The sequence below is a fragment of the Triturus cristatus genome, chromosome 11, assembly GCF_964204655.1.
Source record: "Triturus cristatus chromosome 11, aTriCri1.1, whole genome shotgun sequence".
In the NCBI taxonomy this organism is placed as follows: Eukaryota; Metazoa; Chordata; class Amphibia; order Caudata; family Salamandridae; genus Triturus; species Triturus cristatus.
In genome coordinates, this window is record NC_140594.1 from 629411070 (window position 1) to 629435325 (window position 24256).

The 24256-nt window shown below is 44.4% G+C and overlaps 1 pseudogene; it reads right to left on the reverse strand.

The window, feature by feature from the left end:
• Positions 1 to 22189, reverse strand: part of LOC146785197 (fish-egg lectin-like) — a 55505-nt pseudogene extending 33316 nt beyond the window's left edge.
• Positions 22190 to 24256: the final 2067 nt, after the last annotated feature.

Genomic DNA, 24256 nt, shown 5'->3' on the forward strand with positions numbered 1-24256 from the left:
TTTAAACCATAATGGGCCATTAGCCAGAAATTCATAGGATTTTTAATGACTACGCTTGGTGTATTTGAAGATCTTCCCCATATGAAAATGTTTACAAAACGAGTGCATGGTTTTGAATTTAAAAGCATGTTGAGCCGTAAAATTGGTCTTGACTTAATGTGAATGGAGGACGACTTAGTCCCTTCTTCCACTACCTCTGCTTTCTCAAACTATCTCTCCTTCTCACTCTGGGCCTCATGTACGAAATTTCCTTTTGCAAAAAGTGATGGCAAATCGAGCATCAATGTTTTGCCAACAGAATAGTATTTTGCGAACTGACCTATGTACAAATAGGTCAATTCACAAAACACCAAACCATAGTAGGTTGTAGTCAGGTCTACCTCATCTATATTAATGAGGTAGGTTGCGAATTGCAAGTTGTTATAATTGGATGCTATCACAGAGATAATGGCCTACTGGGGTCAGCACACCACCATGCCTGCGATCGCATTTTTACTAAAGAAACCTTTCTTTTTAAATGCTGCCTTTTTTCCTTAAAGTAAACCTGACAACATTTAAAAAGAAAAATGTATTATATTTTTAAGATTGTTTGGGAGCTGGCAGTGGTGGACCACTGCCTAGTCCCCAACAAACTTGTTTTACTTTTACAGTTTTAAAAGCACTGTAAAGTTCCTTGTATATTCAGTAGTTTTTGGGCAACAATAAAAGTGTCATGTTAACTCTGGTGATTAATATACTTGCTAGAGAGAGATTTAAGTTTTGCCTAGTGGCAGTTCTGACTCAAAGTCAGAAGTAGGGCAGAGAGTTAATATCCTGCTGCAAAGAACGTGTACCTTGCATATCAAAGAACAATATTTTTTGTGCATAGGCCAATGGGTTACTACTTTTGTCACAGAGATTATTTTCTTACTGTGCATTTCATGAATTACAATCCTAATCTAGCACAGTGAGCTATGAACTGCCATCAAAGAGCTGCATGGTACAGGTTAGAATGTTATGTTTTCCCCCCACTCTGCTAAAAAAGGTCTGTTTGGGTAGAAATAAATTCTTATTATTAAAGTCAACCACTGTGTTATGTTCTGAATCCTGAGTTTGTGCTTCTCCAGACCAAGCACTCTTATGAAGTGCCTACCAGTTTTGATGGCATGTGAGTCCAACACCTTGAAGTCCCCTTTGCCTTATGTAACATTTTCTATACATTGATTTATACGTGTGAGTCATTGTCTCTGTATGTGTGTGTGATGTAAAGTGCTCTGACATCCTACTCTGGTATGAGAAGTGCTATAAAATAAATAAAATACGTTTGAGAGTAGGGCTAAGGAGAAATGATAGGCACTGTTGGAGGGTGTTAGCGAAGGAATCATTGAAGAGCCCTAACAAAGGTTGTTGTATTCTGGTGCACAGTAAAGTCATCATTTACTACGTGTTAAAAGCTAATAGAATTCAACATATATATGTTGAATAATGCAAAACAAAATTCCCAAATTTTCTTGGGGGAGAACCCCCCAAAACCCTCCTTTGTAGTGGTCAGACTTGCTATGCACCATACGGGGGCAGGTCTGACAAAATGTGAGTGGGCTGCTCTGGATTCGCAGTCCGGCCATGCACAGATATGTTTTGTATATCAGGTCCGATGTTTCTTTACACTGACCTTTCCCTTCCCTCCCACACTCTTCAATCTGTATTGGACCCTCTAGCCTAACACTTCTTTTTCTCTCTGTATATGTTTCTTAGCCTTTCCTATTCTCTCCTCATCACCTTTCTCCTCCTTCCTCTTGCCTTATCTCTCCATTCTCTCTCTCTCGTAGATCTTCTGACTCCATTAACACTCCTCTAACTTCTCTTTCTCTATATTCTCCTCCCTAGCTTTTTGCCTGGTCTTACTCTTTGAGTTTCTCTCTTTCACCCAATCTCCTGGTCTTGCCTTCGTTCTCTTACATTTAGAAGCCCTTCCTTTATTCTCTCTCTTCTCTCTACTCCTTTCAGTCTGCTTTTCTCTCTCTCTGTCTGTTTTCCTTTTATTTTTGAGTTCACGCTCCTCAATGTCTACCACTCCTTTTGTTCACCTTTTTTCCTGACTGCTCTTTACCTGTAGTTCTGTTACTGCTGGTTTAAGTTCGAGCAGCCAGAGCTTTAGCTGTGCACTCCAATTAGGGTGGGTGGGACACCTGCTGACGGCTGCACCATACCTGCCAAGCTCTAAGTAAAACCATAAGTACCAAACCTTCGTCCACTTCCTGGAGGAAATCATTAACTTTCCATCCTCACTGCTCTTAGAGAGTCAAGCGTACAAAGGGAGTGAGTTAGTTATCCTAATACAATACATTGGTAAATGAGAGTTTAGGAAACGACGGGCAAAGAGTTAGGTCCTCTCTGTAGTTTCTGTCAATTAAACTTTAGCTGCCTCAAAACTCCCAAAAGGGATGAATAAGTTCATCTTTCTTACGAAAGCACAACAAATACTAAAATGTTGGGTGGTCAGATTACCAAGTACTTGAGCACCTTGAAGCATTTCAGTTTTTGATGTGTGCACTGTATAAGTATTCATTGCAATCATTATTACTGTTCTATTTCTGCAAATGAATATTAGTATTGTCTATGAACATCCGAATAGTGCATGGCATTTAGAGATGTATTCTTGGGCCAGCTGCTAGTAATTGGTAATTTAAGCAAATGGAATTTTGGACTTTGAATTTACACCCTCCCATAATGCATTGTAAATTTTGTGTGGGGAAAAAGACTTGGGTCCGTCAATGGAGATCCAAACACTTGGGGCCATATGTAGGTAAATAATTTTTACCGATTCATAAATACCGAATTTTACCGAATCGGTATTTATGAATCGGTAAGTTATATGTAGGTCAACAATCGGTAAACATTACCGAATCGGTAATATTCGGTAAACATGAATCAGAATTTACAGAATCGGTAAATACCGAAGTGGTAATTACCGAATCGGTATTTACCGAATCGGTAAATACCGAATCGGCAGTTCCAAAACACATGACTTGAATCAGCCAATCCTGTGCTACCTAAACCCCACCCAACCAGGAAGTGGCCACACCCAGGCAGGTGCACACAATCAGCAGACGCTGGAGAGGCTGGGAGTGCTGAGGAGAGGAACTGAGCAACTGCCTGATTCAGCCCTGGAAACAGCAACAATGGCCAGCCAGGACACAGAGAGGGAAGGAGGGGAGAGGAAGCGAAAGCTGAAATTCAGCCCAAAGGAGCTGCAAGTACTGGTGGAGGAGGTTGTGAAGCAGCACCAGAAGCTTTTTGGCAAACAGTCACAGCAAGTGCCTGAGTCAGAGAAACGTAAGATCTGGCTTGGAATCCAGGCACAGGTGAATGCCATGGGAGTGACCCCCCGGGACATCGATGTCCTCAAGAAGCGGTGGTACGACATACGTATCATCACTAAGAGGAAGGTGGCAGAATTGAAAAAAGAGGCCAGCCTGACAGGAGGTGGAGGCAACAGGGCACCAGCCCTGACAGAACTGGAGGAGCTAGTGGAGACCACCATTGAGCCAGAAAGCATCGTGGGGATTGGGGACGCTGACAGCTCTGGCAGAGGCACCTCGAAACAAGGTAAGACGCTTGCACAGCAATGTGCCCCCCCTACCCCTATCCCAACTCCCCAAATGTGCAATGAGAATCCCCTCCAGTACAGGTGTTAGTGCATGCTAGCAATGCATCATGGGAGATGTAGTCCCTGAAAGCCCAAACATGATACGATTAGCACAGATTAACAAGGCATGTAACACACAGTAGCGAGAAGCAGGCAGAGGACATTGAGATACTGTTTAGAAAATGTATTGTCATGTCAGCAAATCAATGCTTCAAGTACACTTAGCTGATGTCGCTTTTCTGTCCACAGGCACTACTGCGCACAGAACTGCCCATGACAAGGGAGAGAGGGCACACCACAAACACAGCGCGGAGAAGGCCACCACCAGTGCTGGCCAAGGAACGGCACCACAGGCAGTCACACCACCCCAGCCAGCATCGCCGCTCCAGCCAGCATCCCCACTCCTGCAGGTGTCACCACCATCTTCACCACCTGCATTGCACAGGTTGAGGAGGCGTCCTGCTGCCAGGTTGGATGTGACAGACTCATCGTCTGAAGACTCGAGGGGGGTGGAACCGTCCACTGTACCCCAGGATGTAACCCATGCCAGTGTGCTTTCCGACTCTGAGGGAGCACACACAGGTGGCAGACGGCGCCGCAGGGCTCGGCCGCAGAGTCCACCTCCCCTAGGGCTGGGCCATGGAGTCTCCACAGGGCTTGAGGCCACCATGGTGAAAATCCAATGCATCCAGGCAAGGGCAATGGTGTCCGTACAGCGACAAATGCGTGGCCTCAATGAGACATTTGTCAACATTGACAAGGGCATCAGCGCCATGGCAGGGGGAATGGCTGAGATGGAAGCGGGCATGCGGGACATGTCCCAGTCCATCATGCTGCTGTGCTCAAAGTATGATGAGGACAGGGCAGCAGGGCGCAGGCGACATCAGAGAAAGGATCTGAACTCAAGGGCAGTGAACCGGCTGGCGACTGCCACTTCGCTGCTCTGCAGGCGCTCTGTGGCGATGCAGGAGGGCCTTGCGCACTGCAGCACAGATGTGTCCAGGGGGATGGTGAGGGTCACGAGTGCACTAGAAGTGCTGCTTACCAGCCAGTCTGCAACAACTGGCGCTTTGGATGCTGGTGACACAGAAGACACGACCAGCAGGAGCAGCATAACCCCCCCTGTCCCAGACACACGTCGGAGCAGCAGGCGCCAAGGTGGTGCCACTGGTACCCCAGCCAGTGAGGACGCTCACTCAATGCCATCCCGCACTGGTGCGCGTGGGCGCAAACACTAATGCGTCAGGAAAAACAAAGACACTATTGGGTGAAGTAACCCTTAACTGAAATAAGTTTATTTCTCACTGTTGATGCAATAGGTTTACCTTTGTGTCGTGGCGTAGTGCTGCCTGATTAAACTACGTTATGGCATCCGACTACTGGCTGTGTCCCCTTACTCATTCAGAAATAGTTGCATGTGATCTCTGCCCGTCTCACTCTCCCATCTGTTGCTGTTGGCACTCCTGCTGCGTTGGCCTCTGGCTGTGCAGACTCATCATCATTGTCCTCAATATATGTCATTTCGACCTCTGTACCTCTCTTCGTGGCAAGGTTGTGCAGCATTGCACAAGTGGCAATTATCTTGCAGCAGATGATGGGTGTGTACTGGCGTGCACCTCCGCTTTTATGGAGGCAGCGGAACCTGCTCTTCAATAGTCCGAACGTGCGCTCCACCACATTGCGTGTAGATTTGTGTGCCACATTATATCGTCTCTCACTCTGGGTTGATGGGTGTAGGTAGGGAGTGAGGATGAATGACCGCACGGCATATGCACTGTCGCCTAGGTGAGTAAAAGGGAACCATCAGTCACATGCCTCAATACACTATGATTTGCACTAAGTACTATGGAGCGTCACTGTTACTTACCTAGCAGGTATCCTTCTCCAAATTCTCTGGCAAGCAGTCGTGTGTAGATCCCACTGTTCTGGAAGATGTAGGAGTCGTGGGTGCTCCCAGGGAACTTCGCAACAATATCAGTGATGATGTTCCCTGCATCGCAGATTACCTGCACATTGATGGAGTGGGTGGACTTTCTGTTCCTGTAGATGTGCTCAGTGGCAGCTGGTGGGCAGATTGGGATGTGTGTGCCATCAATACAGCCAATGACATGGGGGAACTGTGCCATGTGATAAAAGTCAGTTTTAGTTTTCTGCAGTTCAGCCTGTGTGTTTGGGAAGCTGATGTAGTGGTGCATTCTCTGCATCATGGCATCCAGGAACTTCCTGAAGAAACGGGACAGGCAACTCTGGGATACACCGCCCACCGCAGCTGTCACCCCCTGGTAACTGCCAGATGCGAGTAGGTGTAGGCTGCAGAGAACCTGCACATGTGGTGGTGGCATGCGCCCTTCTTGTTGGCTGGTCCAGGAGTGGGTGCAGGTCCCTTATCAGGTCCATGATGGTTTGGGGGTGTAGCCTGTACCTTTCATGTATCTCAGCGTCAGTCAGTTGAAAGAGTGTGATTCGCTGTCTGTAAATGCGTTCCTCCCGTCTCCAAATCCTCAGTCCTGCTGCCTGTAGACGTAGGCGCCTTGCAATGGCATACAGAACGGCCATGTTGTCGACGCTGTTGAATTTTGGGATTGCTTATATGCACTGTTGATGCTTACCACCTGCTTTCAATCTGTGTTAATTACCGACTCTTAATTACCGAATTTCATGGATTTCTTAATTACCGAATTTACCTACATATCTTTTCCCGTTTTACCACTTCATATTTACCGAATCGGAAAATATGTATTCGGTAAATATGAAGCGGTATTTTAGAATTCGGTAAATATGAATCGGTATTTACCGATTCATATTTACCGAAACTGGTTTTTGGCCTCCTACATCTCACTTGACTAAATACCGGTCGGTAACGGGATATTTACCGAATTTCGGCCGTTACCGACCGGTATTTAGCTACCTACATATGGCCCTTGGAGTCTTCTTCCTAACAAGTAATTTCACTCACAAGTTACAAACACTCACAAATTCCTCCAACAATTTTATAGAGAAACACACCATTACTGTCACTTATACCTCACCTGTGAAAAACCCCTCCTTCACGAGTCACCCCGTACACAGACCCATCGGTGCCAACTTCAATCATCGAGAGCTTGCCAGCCACTTGCTGTCACCCTGTCCCCTGGCAGAAACTTGGAGTGACGCCCAGACGGAAGTGGATGTCATCAGTAGTGTTGACTCCCCAGCACCCAAGAGGTCCACAGGTGTAGTACTTCATCGCCCCTCCAATCAGATGCCAGGTTCTCGATGCTGTGGTGGGGCTGCTCAAGCAGAACACCTCGTTGCTGGGGTTGACACCAGAGATATAGGTGGCTGCTCCAGCATCAATCTGCTTCAGTCCCCCTAAAATCGACATGACGACAGAAAACATCAGAAAACCCTCACTGGAGAGGAGCAGGTGAAAGAATAAATGCTATCGGTGCTCTAAAATGATGAGTCCACAACTCAGCTCTTTAGAAACAGGCATTGGCAAATCCAGTAGGTCTAGCTTTACAAAGAGCTATTGGCTTAGTCAATGTCTTCTACTCGTGTTGTATAACAGCATGGCTACTGAGCAGCATGGCTGAAAGTTAGAAAAAAAGTGCTATGATGCAGCCAGTGCTGGCAGCGTTCCAGCACTTGTTTTGCTTGGGTGGCGGGAGGGGGTAAGCAACACTGCAGAAGGGGATTTTGGCGGATGGGCCAAGCAATAACATAGGAAGGAGGCAGAGGGACGGGCAAGTAACAGCAAGTGATGGGGCGGGGGAAAGGGCAGGCAACAACACAGTGGGGTGGTAGGGATGGGGCAAGAAACAAAGCCGGATGAGTTCAAGCAACAACACAGAAGGGGACGAGAAGAATGGCGCAATCCATAACGTGGGAGGGGGTGGGAGTGACAGGCAAGCAACAAGGTGTAAGGAACGGTTGAAAGCAACAATGTATGATGGATGGGCCACGCAACAATGCAGAAGGTATGGGGCAAGCAACAACACAAAAGGGGGCTGGAGGAACGGAGCAAACAATTGTGTGGAAGTGGGGTTGGAAGAACGGGGCATGCAACAACATGGAAGGGGGCGGGAAGGAAAGAGCAAGCAATAACACAGGTGGGGAGTGGAAAGGACAGGACAAGCAACAACACAGGAGTGGGCTGGAGATACGGGGCAAGCAGCAATGTCATAGGGACCGGAGGCATGGTTATGGAGGTGCTGCAGTGCCCCCAAAATTCAAAGTTCAGATGGTCAAATGTCAGGCTTTGTCTTCGAACAAATTGCCACTTATTCAGAAACTCATGTTTACTTTTATTTGTCTGATTGAAACGTGCGAAGATTTTGTAAAAGCGGCCTAGGTGAGAATCTTGCTGGGTTACAAGAACAGTCACAGCTGGTAGGGAACCGTGGCCGGGGGAGATTTAGAAAAGAAAAAAAAAGACTTACCTGCTCGTCGCCTCTGGGTCACCAGCCGCAGCCTCTTCTCCATCCTACTACTCTCCTAGCTCCCAGAAGCTCCCAGGCTCCCAGGCACCCTTAAGCCAATGCGCCGTGATTGGTCTGAGCGCCGTGGTTTTGCCCTCAGACGGGGACTGACAGCCTGTGTATCAGGCCCGGTTCTAGCTGGTGGGCCGGGCGGGCCAGGTCCACCCTAACATGAGCCTGGCCCACCCAAACAGGAGCCTTGGCAGTGAGGGCTTGCAGGCAGGCGCGCAGAGCACACGTTGTATGTGTCAGCCCGGGCCGAGACAGCTCCCGGGCGCACACACAGAGACAGACAGTTTTCGAGCTCCTCGCAGCCGCACCCAAGTACTTCACAGGTCTTTAAAAGACCATTTACATGTTAAGGAGGCTTTGTTTATTTTTTCACCCCTTCATCTCCACCAGGGGCAGGGCGAACTGGACAAATCCTTTCTTTGGCACCAGTAACCTTTGCCGACTGTCCTGCTGCGTGGATATTTCTTTTTCTATGCAGCGCAGGAGAAAAGAAGTTTGTTTATTTTGATTAACCTTTCCTGACCCCTGCAGCTGCTTATCACATCAGGCTGTGACACAAAGTTTGACTAATGGAGTAGGTAAGAGAATGTATTACTAGTTGTTTTTCTTTTTAAAATCTGCACAGGCCCAGCAGGACACATACTACGTGTGTGCTTCATTTAAACAGTTTCATCATTATCATGGCTGATGCAGGACAACAATAAAACAATAAAAAATGGCCCAATAACGCTGGTGATAAATGATCCTGCTGGAGAGCAATCATTTGTCTGTTAGTAGTTAGGTCTCGCTGAGTCAGCGAAAGCTGTCTCTTTGAGACATTTTGTAAGTGGGTTTTCAAAAGTGCTACCCACATGGTTTTGCTGGCCTAGAGCTTGAGTGCACGATGGCGTGCACGTGCAGAGCTGCTCCTCTGCTCATTGCATTCCCCCCTCCCTTCTCACCCAGCCCTTTGATGCTCTGCTTGCATCTCCCCAACGCGATCACTTTCACTTTCTTTTTTTAACGTAAACCACATCCTCAAAACAGCTGCTCCTCTGCTCATTGCATTCCCCCCTCCCTTCTCACCCAGCCCTTTGATGCTCTGCTTGCATCTCCCGAACGCGATCCCTACTGTCTTTCACATGTGTTTGCTTGTTAATTCTGCCCTCAGACGTGTTTTTCTGACACTATTGTGTGCATCACGCTGAGTGAATCGTGAGATCCAGTCCAATCACATCAACAATTATTTTGGCAACAGAATCTTTGCACTCTTCTACATTATTCTCAGATCCTACAGCTTTTCTGTTGGAAACTTACACATTTGAGGTATATGCGCCACTGTGCTAGTTTTTTCTTTTCGCGTGCTTGTTAAATGTGGCCTCTGGCGCATTGCCACTCACTCGAACAGACCCCGGGCCTGCACACTTCGCAGCTAAACGAGTGCAATCTGGTTGTCTTTTCCCTGACAATCTGTGAGCACCGACACGGCTGGTTTGGGAGCTGAAGCAGCCTTGGGAAATGTTACCCTTAATGCCACGTGTCGAGCTTTAGTCCGACCCTCTTCCCGAGCCTTTCCCCACCTCCCATTTTCTATTATAAAGGAGTGTATTTCACAGAACGTCAGATACATTTCTCAACATGTTACAGGTGGGAATTACATCAGATATTTAACACTATAGAGTCTGACGCGGTTCTATAGAGCATTACACAGACACATTAGCATTATTTCTCTGCAGCAGCAATTAACGCGTGTGGCGATATAAGTGTGTGCGGCTCCCTCGAGGCTAATTAAGGTATGGATGGGCGCAGGCCCTCTGATCCCAGAATGCACTTCTGCCCCTGCATACCAAGGGTTTTTTGCCCCGTGTCCCGCGTGACTCGTGTAGCACTGGCCCGCCAGAAGCATACTCCCCTCAAAGGCCTCTTTATTGTGGGGCCTTAGGTTCAATGTTTCCCAGCGCACAATTCTTCAATGGCCGTTTTAAGGAGGTTCTATTGAGAGGAGCCCTTCAACAACGCGTTCTTCCTCACAGAGGGCGATACTATTTTTGACTCTGGTGCAATGGCGTCAAATTATATTTCAAGAAATGTCGCCTTTGTTTTTCAACTTTATGACGGCACCGGCTTTACATCATTTTTCAACTTTATGACGGCACCGGCTTTACATCATTTTTCAACTTTATGACGGCACCGGTTTTACATCACGATGTGGCTTTGCATCGAGACTGGAACTCAGACCCAGCAGACCAGCCTCAGGGTCGTGTCTGCTAAAGGTGCAGCAGGTGCAGAGAATCCAGGATGTTTTGGATGAGGAGACAACTGAATATGAACTATGGCTGCCTTTTACAACATAAGACGGGCTTGGGGCATTTCCCTTCCATACCCCGGTGCTTTCCCGATGGTCACTATTGAAAATAACGAGCTACAGATGAAATTAGTGCACAGCGCCTTCCACCAACAAGCATTGACATAGCCAATAGGTCTTGCCTTTGGGACCTTATAAGTGTTTAGCTATGCAACAGTTGATGTTGTTGCACCAAGGATATTGTGCTGCATAACTAAACACTTATAAGGTCCCAAAGGCGAGACCTATTGGCTATGCCAATGCTTGTTTTTAAATGCAGATGAACTGTGTTTTATGTGGAAGCTCAGTGGGTTACTGCCTTTGTCACAGAGATCTTTGTGCTACTTGCAGTTCAGAAGTTACAATCCTAACATAGGACAGTGACCAATGAACTGTCATCAAAGAGCTCCATACATACATGAATAGTATAGTTAGAACTTCGCTTCTTTTGTTTTGTGTTATAGTTAGAACTTCCCCAGTCTTTCATTATTCTAATGCTGCTAAAATGAGTATGTTTGGGCAGATATATATTTTTATCAGTAAAGCTGACCCCCATGGAATACTCTTTAAATCCTAAGGTTGTGTTTCCCCAGAACAAACCCTTTTAAAATATACTGCCCACCAGTATGGATGACATGTGATTCATACACCTTGTAATCCTCATTTGTTTATGTGACATTCCCTGTAGACTGATTTACATACTTGTATGATTCATTGTCTCTGTCTAATGTGTGCGTGGTGTAAAGTACTGACACACACTACAGTGATATGAGTAGCGCTATACAACAAATGAAATGCATATGAGAAAGGGGCTACGTAAAGATGAGGGGCACTGTTGGAGGGTGGCAGTGAGGGAATCCGAGGAGGAGGTAGTGGGAGGGGCTATGGAGCGATGAGGGGCACTATTGGAGGGTGATAATGAGGGAATCTAAGGAAGAGGTCATGGGGTGGAGGGTGAGCTAGGGAGAGATGAGGGGCACTGGTGGAGGGTGGTAGTGAGGGAGTCTGAGGAGGAGGTCATGAGGGGGATGGGCTACAGAGAGATGAGGGACACTGGTGGAGGGTGGCAGTGAGGGAATCCGAGGAGGAGGTCATGAGGGGGAGGGGCTATGGGTAGATGAGGGACACTTGTGTGTGGCAGTGAGGGAATCCGAGGAGGAGGTCAATAGGGGGGGGGCACGGAGGGATGAGGGGCACTGTTGGAAGATGGTAGTAAAGGTTATTGGTGTGGCGCCAAAAAAGACTTTCGCATCAGTGCTGAAGCCGGCCTTGTCATGGCCTTTCTGTTTTTGTTTATTTAATTAGCAGTCGGGTCATAAGGGCTACTGTGGAACATACTTTAAAGTGGGTGCTAATTATATGTACTGCTATATTCAATGTTTTAAGTTTTTTTTTAAACAATTTTTATTGAAAATAAAAACCACAACTCAGCAGCAGTAATGACACTTACACAGTGACCTCAGCAGAAGAAATATACATTTGGGCGTTGGAAATAAAAGGCAATATATTAAGGGCACCAAAAAATAACTCGGAGCAATTAGTAAAGCAGTACAGAACAAAGTTTCAAGTTTGAAGGTGATTTTACTAATGTTTTTACCGGGAAAATGAAAGTGGAGCCCGATGGTGCCTGATATGGGGTTGGGGCCCAAGGTCAGCTGTGAGATAAGGTGCAATGGAGAGGAGTAGTGGATAATCAAGCCTGTAAGGGAGTGCGTTGCAGAGTCTAGGGTCAGGCGGAGGTAGTAATGAAGAGGGATTCTCACTGAAGGTTCGCAGAAAGGGAGCCTGAGAAGTGTCACTTGCCTGATACTCCCACCTCAGAAACCTCCTCTTCCCATCAAAGGGACATTACATGGAAAAAACACTTTTTGAGAGTGATAACATTGAGAAAGTGACTTGGAAAAGAGTGTGTTTTACTGGGCCTTGTAGGACTAAGAAGAGATAAAGGAGGGCCCTGAAGCAGGCCTGCCCAGACATATATGCGACAAATCGAGCCTACAGTGGCCCACCCAAATGCACCCTTGGCCCACCCAAATAAACATTCCTGGAGCCGGGCCTGCTGTGTATGTTCTTCACCTAGGCTGTGTAATACAGCTGGTGGAGAACATGCAAAGTGTGAATGACTGTTTATCAGGCCCAAGACGGCCGGCCAAACCGCCTTGCACACTTAAGGTGCAGCAGCAGCCACTCCTCCTCCTATATATAAAATTGAAATATCTATATTCTTTAGGGTGGGGACTGGCTGTCTCCCGGGGCCCTGGGGTATGCCCTCAATGAGGAGCTTGGTGAGGAGGAGAGCCGATGAGAATGATAATCATAAATGTTTAATTTAATAGTTTCCACCTTACAAAAAACACACAAAAAACATGTGCTACCAATGACCATCAGAAAATGCCATACCTTGTTGTACGTCCCAGGTCACACCATTCCACTTGAAGATCAAGTGATTTCTGGCCACGCCCCAAATTCCAGCAGGACCGACTGTGGTGTGTGAAAGGTAACCTTGTAGGCCAGTCCAGCTGCCTCCGGTCAATGAGAAGATGGCATCTCCAGCATTCAATCCATACACCTGTGCATTGCCTGCATCAATTTGCACAATGCTTCCTTTCAGTTCACGGCAGTCCAGACCTGGAATGTGAAAAGTTACTCAGTTCAAATGTACACAGTACACCGATGTGTATTGCTTATTTATTGGATTTTTTTTAATTCTTATCAAAACCCGGTTGTTGAACTGAAATTCATTTTTGATCACACTATAATAATGTTAATGTATTTCAGATACAAAAACTGCATGCACGTAATGGCAAATTAATTCTGATGTTTCTCTTGGGACAGGAAATAGAGATGTCTTATATAAATAAACCCATTTTTTTAATATTCATTTTCACATCAAATATAACTTGGCAGAAGTGTAGGACAACAGGCTATTATCTAGTAAATGTAAATAAATCAAACACACAAAAGGTGATGTAGGATGCTAGCAATAACTAACCACTGGCAATAGCTCGGGGTAGCACCCAAACCCATCGTTCTTTTGCCCACCATGCCACATCAGCACATGTCATGAAGGTGTAGTAGAGCATGAGGCTCCATTGATCCACAGAAAGGGCACAGGGCACCACCTCACCTGTTTTCACATGGTTCACAGTGTGATGCAATGTAAGTGTGGATTTAACCCCTTCGCTGCTAGGCCTTTCCCCCCCCTGTGCTAAGCCTTTTTGGCTATTTGGGGTAGTGTGCGCTTAGGCCCCTGAAACTTTTTGACCACATAAGGTATCTACGCCAAATTTGCGTCCTTTTTTTCAACATCATGGGGATACTAAAGGTGCCCAGTGTTTGTGGATTTCCATGGAGGGGACCCAGAAATTAGCCAAAATACAGCTAAATTTAGGTTTTTTTGGAAACAAATGGGGGAAAAGTGCTGCAAATGAAAGCCTCTGGGTTTTCCCTGCACATGATATCAAAAAAGGGGCTGTGGGGCTGAAATCACAATTTTCCCATATTTTAGGGAATGACAGACTTTTGTCAGAAAACCAAACATTTTTACACAGTTTTGGCATTTTTCTGGGACATAGCCAATTTTTGCTATTTTTTGTGCTTTCAACCCCCTTCCAGTTAATGGTAGAAATGGGTATGAAAGCAATAATGGATCCTGGAAAGCTATACATTTTAAAAAAGTAGGCAAAATTCAGAATTTAGCAAGGGGTCATTTGTGTAGATCCTTCAAGGTTTCTTTATAGAAACTTAGTTAAATATAGGAAAAATTGAAAATTAGTTGAAAAAAACAGCCTTTTGTGTCAACGTTTTCACCTGTAACTTCATTTAATTATGACAGCACTTTGAAAGCAATATACCGTTACATCCGCTTGACCTTACTGGTTGTGGGGATATATAGGACTTGTAGGTTCACCAAGAACCCGACGAACCCAGAGCCAAAAACTGAGCAGCAACTTGCAATTGTTTTTTATTATGTACTGGGTATATAGCAATTATTCTGGGAAAATGTATACATGGAAAAAAGGTATGAAAGACACCTATGTATTTCTGAAATGGGAACAAAATATAGAGTTTAGAAACAGTAGATATTTGCACATTTCCAAAATTGGGAATACTCATACTAGCATGAGAATTATCGGTCATTTTTCAAAATGACTTCTTTTTTACACATTGTCTTTCATTTGGAAGGCAGAAATGCATCGAAAGTCAATAGGTAATAACATTTGCTTTACAAATCTGAATTACCCTAAGTCTCTCAATAGAAATGGTACCTCACTTGTGTGGGTAGGCCTAGTACCCAAGACAGGAAACGGCTCAAAACGCAACGTGAACCCACCACAATTTCACAATGAAAAATGACCCTTTTTTGACAAAGTGCCTAGCTGTAGTTTTTGAACCCTAGCTCTGCCGGCACCTAGGGAAACCTAGCACGCCTATACATTTTTGAAAACTAGACACCCAGAGGAATCCAGGATAGGGTGACTTGACTGCCTCTCACCAGGTTCTGTTACCCAGAATCCCTTGCAAACCTAAACAATTGTAAAAAAAAACTAATGTTCCTCACATTTCTGTGGTGGAAAATTCTGGAATCTGCGTGGATCCACAAATTTCCAACCACCCTGCATTCCCCAAAGTCTTCGGAGAAAAATTGTACCTAACCTGTGTGGGTAGGCCTAGTGCCCGCGGCATGAAACGGCACAAAACGCAACGTGGACACATCACAGTTTCACAGTGGAAAATGACCCTTTTTTGGCAAAGTGCCCAGCTGTAGTTTTTGAACCCTAGCTCTTCCGGCACCTATGGAAACCTAGCAAACCTATACATTTTATAAAACTAGACACCCAGGGGAATCCAGGATGGGGTGACTTGACTGGCTCTCACCAGGTTATGTTACCCAGAATCCCTTGCAAACCTAAAAAATTGTCAAAAGAAACCCATTTTCCTCATATTTCTGTGGTGGAAAGATCTGGAATCTGCGTGGATCCACAAATTTCCACCCACCCCGAGTCCCCCAAAGTCTTTCGAGAAAAATGGTACCTTACTTGCATGGGTGGGTCAAGTACCCGCGAGAGGCAAGGACCCAAAACCTATTGAGGCGACATCACGAAGCGACCTGGTTTTGCAAGGGGGGTTCCCATGATTTTTTGGCCCGGGGCTCGGCGGCCACCTAGGGATACCTACCAAACCCACACATTTCTGAAAACTAGACACCCGGAGAATTCTAGGGCGGTATGGCTTGCATGGATCCCCTAAAGTTTTCTTACCCAAAATCCCCTGCAAACCTAAAATGTAGCTGGAAAAATCACTTTTTTCACACATTTTTGTGTGGGAAAGTTGTAGCATCACAGGTCTGACACAAATTTCCTACCACCCAGCATTCCCCCAGGTCTCCTGATAAAAATGGTGCCTCACTCATGTGGGAGGCCCAAGTACTCGCGACAGGCAAGGGCCCAAAACGTATTGAGGCAACATCAAAATTGCCTATCACAAAATGTTTTGGGCCATTGCCTGTCGCGGGTACTTGGGTCTCCCACACGAGTTAGGGACCATTTTTATCAGGAGACCTGGGGGAATGCAGGGTGGAAGGAAATTTGTGTCAGCCCGGTGATGCCACAACTTTCCCACCCAAAAATGTGTGACAAAATTGATTTTTTCAGCTAAATTGCAGGTTTGCAGGGGATTCTGGGTAAGAAAACATTGAGGGATTCACGCAAGCCATACATCCCTGGAATACCTCAGGTGTCTAGTTTTCAGAGATGTGTGGGTTTGGTAGGTTTCCCTAGGTGGCCGCCGAGCCCCGGGCCAAAAAGTCATGGGACCCCCCTTGCAAAACCAGGTCGTTTTATGATAGGCAATTTTGATGTCGCCTCAATACGTTTTGGGCCCTTGCCTGTCGCGGGTACTTGGGCATCCCACACGAGTGAGGCACCATTTTTATCGGGAGACCTGGGGGGGATGCTGGGTGGTATGAAATTTGTGTCAGCCCGGTGATGCCACAACTTTCCCACACACAAATGTGTGAAAAAGTGATTTCTTTCAGCTAAAGTTTAGGTCTGCTGGGGATTCTGGTTAAGAAAACATTGAGGAATCCATGCAAGCCATACCTCCCTGGAATACTCCAGGTGTCTAAAATTCACAGATTTGTGGGTTTGGTAGGTTTCCCTAGGTGGCCGCCGAGCACTGGGCCAAAAACCCAGGTGACCCCCCTGTAAAATCAAGAATGTTCTCCAAGTTGATGAAGAAAGATAAGTTTATTCAGCAGAAGGAAATGTCCCATCCATCAGCTTGGTTCAGTCAGGTGCAACTGACTTGCTGGCCACACACATACATTTCATTGCTATGGTGCTGCTTAAACAACAACTGAGGCTCTTAAAGGAACAGCATTGAACATCAAATAAAAAGGTACAATATAACACACCTTCCTCCCACACATTAAAACATATGCAAGAAAAACAAGAAAAATTAAACAAAGCTTTAAAGAGATTGCACATTTTAAAAATTCATCTCAAAATCTTTAAATTTAGCGGGTACAGATCTTATCCTACTTTCCCTTAGGAAATGAGTAGGTGTGCCTCACCTGTGTTCCCCTTGTTTGTGTCATTTTTTCCTTCAACAAATGCTTTATTTTTCAAAACCACCACCCTATTCAAATTCCATATGTGAGAGTCTTCAGTCTTTATTGCATTCCTTAAGACCTTTATGACTTTGTGTTGTTTTGAAAAATACCCAGAACTTTTTCTACCCACGGGTGCTCTTATCAAGACCATGTCTCCTACGTTAACAATGGTTGATTTAACAGACTTCCTGGAATCAAAATCCTCCTTCCTAGCAATTGCCTTCCTCTCCTCATTTCTCTCTCGCAAGTGTTGGAAGGGAACATCCTTATTTCTTTTTGACTCCGTAATATTTACCCAAAACTGAGCTACAAGGATATTAGGTTTCCTATTTTTCAAAAGAATGAATGGACTATACCCAGTGGTGGCATGGGGAGCCAACCTATAGGCTTCAACTTTTTTAAACACCTCATTATTTAAATCTAAACCATTTTGTTTTGACATGTTTATGGTTTCTTAAAGTACACGTGATGCAGCGTGGAATTTTAAATCCTCCCTTCGTCACAGATCAAATATCACACTAGCACATTCACTCAATACATTGATAGGTGGGGCCCATAACACCAACCCTCACACTTCATTGATCCGTTCCCACGGGAGAGATAAATTGTCCAAACGCTGACATGAAAGGAATACCTTTTCAACTAAAGAACCTAATTTACCTGAACCTACATTAAGTACCTTTATTAAATTCAGAACCTCGAGATATTCCCTCCATTTAATCGATGAATCAGTTAGTTGATTTTGGATATTTGGTGACACAATTCTTTAATCTACATTTAATCTTATTCTAATTTCTCTAAATAAATCCCCCGACACATTTGTTCGTTAGAATAATAATTTTGTTTATCTAATCAATTTCAATTTCAATAAGTCATAAACCAAATCACCAAACATCATATTTACCTAATCTGGCTATTAGACGTCCTCTAAGTCAATCAAGTCGTGGACAAGTCTTTAAATCATCAAAATCAGGCAGCAATTCAGTCTTTCAAAGATTCAGGATAACAGCTGTCCAGCAGTGTCACCGTCCTCTCTGTCAGCATAACGTCAGGCAAAGAAAAGTTCCGCTCTCAATGAGTAAACCCGCGCCCAATTCGCTTTTTCTACCACTTTTATAATGAAACTAACGTCAAAATGTAACAAAAATCAGTTTTAGGCAGTCCTGATTGGCTGGTTTGGGGTCATTCGGTAAAGTTCTCACATAGTCCGTTAGGTTAAGTCATCACACTTGCTGGTTCCGGTTTTAAAGACAGTCCTTTGTTTCGTGAATTTGGTGATTCTCCCAGTGTGACCTTGATGGGTACATCTTGTCTGGGGTCAGGACGAGGCCACTTGTTGTTGGCGGTGGCGCAGGCGCACTTTACCCGAAACCTCATGAAACAGTAGTAGTCACGTCGTGTGTATCAGTCAGCCATCTTTTCTTAGGCCCAAATGGTCAACTTAAGCAAAACAAACACAAAACGTAATTAAAACATTGAAATGGCTAATAAAATGTTAAACCCTCCCTAATTCCCCTATGTGTAAGTAATTATCTAGCAGGATAGCAACATTCAAAGCGTTTATATTCACCCAACGATGTCATCTGGTGCAACTTACAATTACGTCACAAAAGCAACATATATCATGCAATATTCTAATTTTCTACCATTAGTATGCGTACATATATTAGTATACAGTTAGTTTAGCCATGCAAATCCCACGTGTAATTCTTTCATTAATATAATTGGTGAGTTATCACTTCAAACAGATTAATAATATTACAATTAATAGATTATTCGGATTAATGTAAACATGCAGAAATGGGGGGGATTTACAAAATTTTGTACTACTCGCTCCAGCAATCCCCCCTTTGGTGATTATATCACCACACCATCAAAATTTTGTATCCCTTTTACGGAATTTCAAAGTGATTTCTTGTTTTTATTCATAATTCAGTTTCCCCTGTCTAATCTCTTTTTGCTGATTTGTACATACTCTCCTTAATTTCCTCCAATTCTATCTCATCAAATTCTCTCTCTTGTTTTACGTCTTTTCTTCTTAAATTTTCTCTTTTTGACTTTTTCTGGTTTTTATTCTTTTTACAACAGATACACTCTAATCTTATCATTAATACTATAAAAATTACACATGTTAATGGAAATAATATCTTACCTAAAAAGGTACTACCTAAGTTCACTAAGAAATTTTTAATAGCTGATACCTTCCTTCCAATCCTTTCCCATACACCTTCAACCTCCAGTGGTACAATTTCATCATGCAATTCTGTAATATTTTTAATATAAATTTTCAAATCTTTACTTTCGTCAGGAATGTAAGTACAACAATGTTGAACTTTCAGCATTCCACAGACTCAACCCTCGTTTGCCAATAAGATATCAAGGGCAAGTCGATTTTGCATTACCATAGCACGCATGGCAACCATTTCAGTGTTTACCAATAAAAATCCTCCAGCAGTGCTTGTTGACAAGCGATCCACTACTGTTGAACGTCTTCTAATTTTGTTTGCATTCAGAGATATTCCCACTGCCGGTATCAATGCTCCAAAAATATCACCTACAATTTCTGCCCAAGATTCTCTCTTACTACGTACTAAATTATTACCTAAGTTATGTACACCATCTTCTCCTCTCTCCATGTGAAAAATCTTTGGAAAAACCAGGCGTACATAACATGTGCCATACCAATGGTCTGGCAAACGATAATATGCCCTGTTCCCACAAATAAAATATAGTCCAGGAAAAACTGGATCTTTTCCACCTTTAAATCCCCATCCACCCATGATTCGGTATGTATCATGGCACTCGCTATTCCCTACAAAATAATTATCATATGCAGTTTGATTCCTTCTAATACACAATTTCCCTTTCTGAGGCCAATCTAAAGCCATAGTTGGACTCGTTTCCCCTTTCAAGTGTTTTTCCATCTCTACATCCCATACTGTTTTCTCCACCGTTCCTTCTGAATCCTTTCTTTGCATTTTCAGTCTCCTTTCTTCAACCATATCTAAAAATGTATTTTCCTCTTTCTTTAAACTGCAAGTCAAATTGTTTTTAAATATGTATTCTAATGTTAGTTCTTTAGTCTCTAGGAAAAATTCACCTAACACCTTTGGTTTTACTTTATTTAACTTGTTAAATGACAGTACTTGTGAAAATATAGTATCTACATCTGAAAAATAATATTCTAATTTTCCTGTCTGATAAAATAAACTAGCTATTACACTACATGTTATTCCATAAGTTACGGGAAGGTGATGATAAGTCACTCCCTGCGATACAGAAGCAGGTAACTGCATACAGACATAGCAGTCCCTTACATCCATTGTTTTTACATATTCATACAACAATTTAGAAAAGACATTGTTAGAAAAATTAGTTATAGACCTGTCTTTATGTAAATAGTTTTTATCTATTCTAGTCGGAGCTACTTTTTGAATCTTCCCTATATTAGTTATGTTTTCACTATGTCCTTCTAATGTATCTATAGTAACTTTAAATTAGATCAGGAGAGCAAGTACACTCCATAGAAGCATTAATAATCCTATACAACAACAACACATTTTACACCATCTCTTCAAAAAATTACATCTACCTTTTCTACTATCTATGTTTGCCATCTTTGCTAAAATGGACTGTGTCTTTTGACTTAGCCTCTTCTACTTCACAACTAGTTTTCTAACCCAAGGCTCTAAGCACCTACTTGCTTCTACCAGTTTTTGTCTTTTTCGGTATTTTATTGTCTTTCCATCAGTTGTTTTCTTGTCTCATTCAGTTTGGCATTTCATCATTTTTCACTTTTCCTTCGTGATCAGTATATAGAATGTCCTCAACATCCGCTTCTTCTCCAATATCGGACAAGAAAACTCTCAGGATTTCCGATTCTTCGTCTTCCTCAACCACTTCCGGTACAACCACCTCTGGATTTCCTTGGCTAGCCGCCTCTTCTTTTACTTCAGGCAGGGCCACATACGTCCATTCTGGTGATTTATACTTCTGGTTAGGTTTTCTGGTTCTTTTGCACTCTTTAATTTCAGTGGTTTCTTCGTCTTTTGATTTCCCCAGACTTGTCACTTCATTCACCTGTTTAGCTCTTGGTGAACTTACTTGTGTCAGTCGGTATCTCAACCATTTAATTTTATTCGGCCAAACATCATCTTTTGCTGCTCTTTTCAATCTACTTCCTTTATCATTCTTTTCAGTTCTCCAAGCTCTCTTTCTTAAAACTCAACCTTCAGGTATTTCATCTTCGCTTTCTTCTGACTCTGTTTCAACTTGCTTTTTACTTTCAACAGTTTCTTTTTCCACCACTTCTTTAGTTTTCCCTACTTCTGTCCCTCCTCGAATCTCCGTCACGCTATCTTCCTGCTGACTACTTGTCCCTGTTTCTAACTGGATGTTGGAGTTCCCTACACCTCCTCGGGGGTCTTCCGCAATAATCTTTCCCTCTCTCTCTGTATCTGGCACCTGTCCATCTAAACGTGTTGTTTCTGGTGGAATTTCTCTCAATATTTCATCTGGTACTTCCTTCTCATGAATCTCTTTTAATATCTCTTCACTGTCTTTTTCTTTGGTTTTCCCTCGTTTTTCCTTTGAACACTTCGCTCCTTGTTCAGTCTCTGAGTCTGAACTGGTATCAGAAATCTGTAACCTTCTTCTCAGGGAAATACTTCTTGGAACATGTGTTAGACTTTGTTCTGCTTCCCCCCTTTCAGGGTTTTCTTTTGTTTTTGGCTCTTCGTCATCTGACTCAGTACTGGATTCTGATTCATCAAAATACTCCTTCTCCTTGTCGTCTACTGGATTCGGAATTCTCAATGTATGACTTGCATGGATCCAGTTTTTCAATCCAGCACACTTTACAGCTGTTGTTGTGGTCAAAATGACTTGTCTTGGCTTTCCCCACCTCGGGACCAAACAGTTTCTTCTTCTGTGTACTTTTAATTAGGGGTGGGAGGCAATTTCCGTTCCGCTCGTGGAACTTGCAAAATTTCAGCATTTCCGTGTTCCGCCCAGAACGCGGAAATGTTGAAACTTCCGTGATCCGCGGTGGAACGGAAGTCGGGGGCACCAGGAAGCATTTACAGAGGCCTGGTGTGTTTACCTTGTCCCTCGTCGCTTTCGGAGGCTCGGTACCAGTCACGGTTACACAGCATTCCGGAGCGCCGCCTTCTCTAACTCTGCCCCGGGGCTCCTTATAGAGTTGCTGCGGCACTGCCCCCGCAGCTGCCAGGGCATGAGGAGGATGGAGGGACGCGCTGGAGATCGAGCAGAGGAGTACGAGCCGCGCTGGAGATCGAGCAGAGGAGTTCGAGCCGCGGGGACCAGAGGACGCGTGGAGAAGGACCAGCGAACCACCGCAGGGCAAGGGACTGAACACAGTATCAAAGGGAAGCCACAGTGAGCCTTCGGTTCCGATCATGAGCCCCGACAGCTGTGCTGCCCATAGCCTGCTGCACAGAGCTTCCGTGCTCACCATGCAGACCGGCAACTTGCTTAACTGGGGCCGTCTGAAGAAGAAGTGCCAGCTGAGCCCCAGCGAGAACTCTGGGGATGGACAGTTACAGGACAAGCCCATGTTCTGACGGCAAGACCCGGAGGTGCAAACAGGAAAGGAGCGGTGAGTGTGCCACTTGATACAAAACACTCCTGGGACTAGCAGTGTGCAGATGTAAATCTGTGTGTGCGTGTGTGTATGCATGTGTGTGTCCATGTGAGCATGCGTGTGTGTGTCTTGTTGAGAGTGAGACCCTGCATAACGGGCGCAACAAGAAATCTCCGCAAGCACGCGAAATTCCGAGTGCTCATGGAGATTTCTTGCAATTTCGCAAAATTTTGCGGAGAGCAACTTTGCAAATTCCGCCCACCCCTACTTTTATTCTCACCCAGTCCCCTGGGCTTAGATCATGGGCTGGCTTCTTTTCAAGGGTGGTGGCATCCGCTCCAACCTGATGAAACACAGAATGAACTGCGTCAGCCAGGCTTTTACAGTATTCCAACACCATGTCATCAGTTATAGCCATCAGTTTGTTGACTGGATAAACACGTGCCGCATGGCTCGTCCCATGATGATTTCATGGGGGCTTTACCCTGTAGTTCTATCTGGAATTGATCTAATAGTCTGAGTACCAGAGGCAAGACATCAGGCCATTTCATACCTGTGGCTAAACACATTTTCCCTATCCTGTTTTTGATAGTACCATTCATCTGTTCCACCACACCAGAAGCCTCTGTTCGGTAGGCACAATGTAGTTTTTGTTGTACATTCAATGCTTCACAAATCAGTTTTATGATCTCATTATGAATATGTCCTCCTCGGTCTGATTCAATTGTCACTGGGAACCCAAATCTAGGGATGAATTCCCTCAAAAGTAATTTTGCCACTGTCATCCCATAATTTCTTCTGGTTGGGAATGCTTCCACCCATCTAGAAAACAAACAGACCATAACCAAAACTTACCTCAGTCTGTTACAGGGAGGCATTTCAATGAAATCCACTTGCATTCTGGTAAAAGGCCCTCCTTCTTGACCTATTGTTCCTAGACTCACAATTGTTTTTCTTCCTGGATTGTATTGCTGACATATTAGACATCTCTGACAAAGACTTTCTGCTACAAGTCAGAATTTTGCATTATACCAGGTTTGTTTAAATGACCTGACCATTGCATCTCTCCCTATGTGCCCCTGTCCATGATACATCCGTGCCATGGCAGACATCATGCTGTCAGGCATGACTGGTCTTCCATCTCGATAGACCCACACATGATCTTTCTCTCTGGGTGCACATCCTGCTTTTACCCACTACTTAATTTCCTCTTCTCCTGCCTCTTCCTGCACTTGTCTTACTTCTTCCCATGTTCCCACAGTGTTAGTAAACATCAAAGAGCAATAAATCACCTCTCTTTCCTTAGCCCGATTAATAGAATTCTGATTTTGTGCACAGTATTGTGCCATGTCATTCGCGTATTTGTTGCCAGTGGCGATATAATCACCACTTTGACTATGGGCGGCACACTTCACAACAGCCAATTGCCTAAGCAACTGTATCGCCTCAAGCAATTTTCCAACCACTTCAGCATTCTTAATGGGAGTTCCACTCGATGTCAAAAAGCCTCTCTGCAGCCATATTTGACCGAAGTCATGTACGACTCCAAATGCATACTGGCTGTCAGTCATCACAGTCACTCTCACACTCTTTCCAATCTTACATGCTCTAGTCAAAG